The sequence below is a fragment of the Schistocerca gregaria genome, unplaced genomic scaffold (genome assembly GCF_023897955.1).
Source record: "Schistocerca gregaria isolate iqSchGreg1 unplaced genomic scaffold, iqSchGreg1.2 ptg001075l, whole genome shotgun sequence".
Lineage (NCBI taxonomy): Eukaryota > Metazoa > Arthropoda > Insecta > Orthoptera > Acrididae > Schistocerca > Schistocerca gregaria.
This window is the reverse complement of record NW_026062418.1, coordinates 12,501-17,500: the sequence shown is the minus strand read 5'-3', so window position 1 is coordinate 17,500 and position 5,000 is coordinate 12,501. Positions and strand designations below refer to the sequence as shown.

General features: G+C 50.9%; 1 non-coding gene across 1 annotated transcript in view; it reads left to right on the top strand.

The window, feature by feature from the left end:
- Positions 1-3,483: 3,483 nt before the first annotated feature.
- The window catches only part of LOC126327972 (small subunit ribosomal RNA), a 1,893-nt gene continuing 376 nt past the window's right edge, over positions 3,484-5,000 (top strand). Inside the window, exon 1 of the ribosomal RNA XR_007561586.1 lies at positions 3,484-5,000. This exon is cut by the window's right edge and continues 376 nt beyond it. This is a non-coding gene — a ribosomal RNA (small subunit ribosomal RNA).

Sequence of the window (5,000 nt, the reverse complement as noted above, 5' to 3'; positions counted from 1 at the left end):
CCTAACTGTGGCTGTACCAGATTATCGCTTAACCTAACTCAATTTGTCCCTTAACCTAACTCAATTTGTCCCTTAACCTAACTCAAGTTGTCCCTTAACCTAACTCAATTTGTCCCTTAACCTAACTCAATTTGTCCCTTAACCTAACTCAATTTGTCCCTTAACCTAACTCAAGTTGTCCCTTAACCTAACTCAAGTTGTCCCTTAACCTAACTCAAGTTGTCCCTTAACCTAACTCAAGTTGTCCCTTAACCTAACTCAATTTGTCCCTTAACCTAACTCAATTTGTCCCTTAACCTAACTCAATTTGTCCCTTAACCTAACTCAATTTGTCCCTTAACCTAACTCAATTTGTCCCTTAACCTAACTCAAGTTGTCCCTTAACCTAACTCAAGTTGTCCCTTAACCTAACTCAAGTTGTCCCTTAACCTAACTCAAGTTGTCCCTTAACCTAACTCAAGTTGTCCCTTAACCTAACTCAAGTTGTCCCTTAACCTAACTCAAGTTGTCCCTTAACCTAACTCAATTTGTCCCTTAACCTAACTCAAGTTGTCCCTTAACCTAACTCAATTTGTCCCTTAACCTAACTCAATTTGTCCCTTAACCTAACTCAATTTGTCCCTTAACCTAACTCAATTTGTCCCTTAACCTAACTCAATTTGTCCCTTAACCTAACTCAAGTTGTCCCTTAACCTAACTCAAGTTGTCCCTTAACCTAACTCAAGTTGTCCCTTAACCTAACTCAAGTTGTCCCTTAACCTAACTCAAGTTGTCCCTTAACCTAACTCAAGTTGTCCCTTAACCTAACTCAATTTGTCCCTTAACCTAACTCAATTTGTCCCTTAACCTAACTCAATTTGTCCCTTAACCTAACTCAATTTGTCCCTTAACCTAACTCAATTTGTCCCTTAACCTAACTCAAGTTGTCCCTTAACCTAACTCAAGTTGTCCCTTAACCTAACTCAAGTTGTCCCTTAACCTAACTCAAGTTGTCCCTTAACCTAACTCAAGTTGTCCCTTAACCTAACTCAAGTTGTCCCTTAACCTAACTCAATTTGTCCCTTAACCTAACTCAAGTTGTCCCTTAACCTAACTCAATTTGTCCCTTAACCTAACTCAATTTGTCCCTTAACCTAACTCAATTTGTCCCTTAACCTAACTCAATTTGTCCCTTAACCTAACTCAAGTTGTCCCTTAACCTAACTCAAGTTGTCCCTTAACCTAACTCAAGTTGTCCCTTAACCTAACTCAAGTTGTCCCTTAACCTAACTCAAGTTGTCCCTTAACCTAACTCAAGTTGTCCCTTAACCTAACCCACGTTGTCCCTTAACCTAACCCACGTTGTCCCTTAACCTAACCCACGTTGTCCCTTAACCTAACCCACGTTGTCCCTTAACCTAACCCACGTTGTCCCTTAACCTAACCCACGTTGTCCCTTAACCTAACCCACGTTGTCCCTTAACCTAACCCACGTTGTCCCTTAACCTAACCCACGTTGTCCCTTAACCTAACCCACGTTGTCCCTTAACCTAACCCACGTTGTCCCTTAACCTAACCCACGTTGTCCCTTAACCTAACCCACGTTGTCCCTTAACCTAACCCACGTTGTCCCTTAACCTAACCCACGTTGTCCCTTAACCTAACCCACGTTGTCCCTTTGCCTAACATAGTTCACTGCTCGGAATCTCTGGTGTCGTTGTTATCCTCATGTAGATGTCTTGCGAGTGTTGCTTACTTTCCACATATTCCTGCTATCCACTGTCAATTGTACTGCAATAGGACTATATCGCCGACCCCCCCCCTCCCCCCCTCTGTCCCCCTCTGTCCCCCTCTTTGTGTCTCTGTCCTCTCAAGCTGGTCGGTCTGGCGTTTGAGTGTTAAATGAGCCTCGCAGCTGTTCAGTTGCATTCAGATGTCGACGCCCTCAGTGTACGTCGTGGTATGGTCTGTGTCCATTGTCCGCTGATGTCGTACGCGTAACCCACACGCTGTACCGATCATCGGTCGTTACGTACAGAGTGAAGTAGTGTGATACGTGTGACCGTACGCTGGCTGTGCCCAACGGTGTCGAATCTCAATTTCCATATGTTGTGCTTGATGCTACTTGTCTCGTCTCCCAATAACAGCTAGGTTGCACTGTGGTACGCCGTAGAGGCGTGTGGGAGGAACGTACGAACGCATTGTATGTCACCCTGGGTCGCTGGGGGTGGTGGTGCGGTGAGTCAGGTCAGGTCAGGTCAGCGTGAGCCGTCTGATGTAGTGACGCGTGTATTCCGACTTTGTCGTATTGCCTCACACAAAGTGCTACCCTGGTGGACCGCGTTCCATATCTGGGACATGCCGCAGATGCCGGTTGACAGTGGATCGCGGAAGGTACATCGCATACGTGCGCGGGCCACCTTCCACGTGTTCTCTTCTGCACATGTCGCAGTGTGTATGTGGTCTGATGTAGCGTGTCGTGACACATGACATCCTGGCATGCAAGAATTGTTGAATTCGCAAATGTAGGTGGACATCTACGTTTACTGCCCAAGATACGCAAATGAACTGGAAATCCGTTGTTGAGCGGTTGTTCACGCTGGAGGTGAATCTGTGATGGCGACGATCGGTACAGCTATTAACCGGTTGTTTCAGCGGTACCCGCCACATCCACACGCGTGACTAGGCCCATGTGGGTATGAAGCGATACGCGGCGGTGGCTTGGTGGGACTGTTCCCGGCCGGTGAAGGGGGGCCGCCCGGCGTGTTGGCCGCGCGCTGCGTGGGCGCACGCGCAACAGGCGGCTGGTGGGGGGCGCCGAGTGGCAGGAGCGCCAGCCGACGGGCCCGGCAGGCGGCGCAGCTACGCTGCGGCGCACCCTGCACGCGGCGCCTGGCGGCCAAAGTTGGTTCAGCCGAGCCCGGTGCGAAGCGCGGTGGACATCTGCAGTGTGCTGGTCTGATTGAGGACTGTGTGCGTTGAGGATGCGCCGCCGCCTGGCACTCGGCGCCGCGACGCCGTCTGCTGCTCGGTCGCCCCAGCGGTTCTCGCAGGTGGTTTGTATCGCAGTTGTGCGGACGTGTTGGCGCGTGCGCTGTGCTGGGAGAGTTCGCTTCTGCACCCAAGTGGGGCTTTGCCCTTGTGTGGCGCTGGCGTTGGAGCTGCCGGTCACCATAGGTGGCGCGTGTTGTCTCCCGCCGGCAATGCCACGACAGCACGCTCCCGGGCCTCTGTCGGCAGCGGCAAGCTCAGTTGGGAGCAAGGGTGTTCGCACTAAAACCGTCTACTCGCCTAACTCCGGGCGATTGCGCCTCTCTCGAAACCGACCAAGTACCTAGGACGGCGCTGCGCGCCGCCGGGACCTGAGAGGGTTTCGAGGTGTATCGTGCAGGGGAGCTCGGCCTCCTCCTGTTTGCAGAATAATTGAGCGGACGCTTGCGTGTTCGCGCGGGCCCCCGGGACACACTCCCGGGCGGCCGGCTGCTCAGCTCTAGTTGACGCAGCTCCCTGGTTGATCCTGCCAGTAGTCATATGCTTGTCTCAAAGATTAAGCCATGCATGTCTCAGTACAAGCCGCATTAAGGTGAAACCGCGAATGGCTCATTAAATCAGTTATGGTTCCTTAGATCGTACCCACGTTACTTGGATAACTGTGGTAATTCTAGAGCTAATACATGCAAACAGAGTCCCGACCAGAGATGGAAGGGACGCTTTTATTAGATCAAAACCAATCGGATTGGCTTGTCTGGTCCGTTTGCCTTGGTGACTCTGAATAACTTTGGGCTGATCGCACGGTCCTCGTACCGGCGACGCATCTTTCAAATGTCTGCCTTATCAACTGTCGATGGTAGGTTCTGCGCCTACCATGGTTGTAACGGGTAACGGGGAATCAGGGTTCGATTCCGGAGAGGGAGCCTGAGAAACGGCTACCACATCCAAGGAAGGCAGCAGGCGCGCAAATTACCCACTCCCGGCACGGGGAGGTAGTGACGAAAAATAACGATACGGGACTCATCCGAGGCCCCGTAATCGGAATGAGTACACTTTAAATCCTTTAACGAGTATCTATTGGAGGGCAAGTCTGGTGCCAGCAGCCGCGGTAATTCCAGCTCCAATAGCGTATATTAAAGTTGTTGCGGTTAAAAAGCTCGTAGTTGGATTTGTGTCCCACGCTGTTGGTTCACCGCCCGTCGGTGTTTAACTGGCATGTATCGTGGGACGTCCTGCCGGTGGGGCGAGCCGAAGGGGTGCTTTCGCGTCCCGAGGCGGACCCCGTTTAAATCCTACCAGGGTGCTCTTTGTTGAGTGTCTCGGTGGGCCGGCACGTTTACTTTGAACAAATTAGAGTGCTTAAAGCAGGCAAGCCCGCCTGAATACTGTGTGCATGGAATAATGGAATAGGACCTCGGTTCTATTTTGTTGGTTTTCGGAACCCGAGGTAATGATTAATAGGGACAGGCGGGGGCATTCGTATTGCGACGTTAGAGGTGAAATTCTTGGATCGTCGCAAGACGAACAGAAGCGAAAGCATTTGCCAAGTATGTTTTCATTAATCAAGAACGAAAGTTAGAGGTTCGAAGGCGATCAGATACCGCCCTAGTTCTAACCATAAACGATGCCAGCCAGCGATCCGCCGCAGTTCCTCCGATGACTCGGCGGGCAGCCTCCGGGAGACCAAAGCTTTTGGGTTCCGGGGGAAGTATGGTTGCAAAGCTGAAACTTAAAGGAATTGACGGAAGGGCACCACCAGGAGTGGAGCCTGCGGCTTAATTTGACTCAACACGGGAAACCTCACCAGGCCCGGACACCGGAAGGATTGACAGATTGATAGCTCTTTCTTGATTCGGTGGGTGGTGGTGCATGGCCGTTCTTAGTTGGTGGAGCGATTTGTCTGGTTAATTCCGATAACGAACGAGACTCTAGCCTGCTAACTAGTCGCGTGACATCCTTCGTGCTGTCAGCGATTACTTTTCTTCTTAGAGGGACAGGCGGCTTCTAGCCGCACGAGATTGAGCAATAAC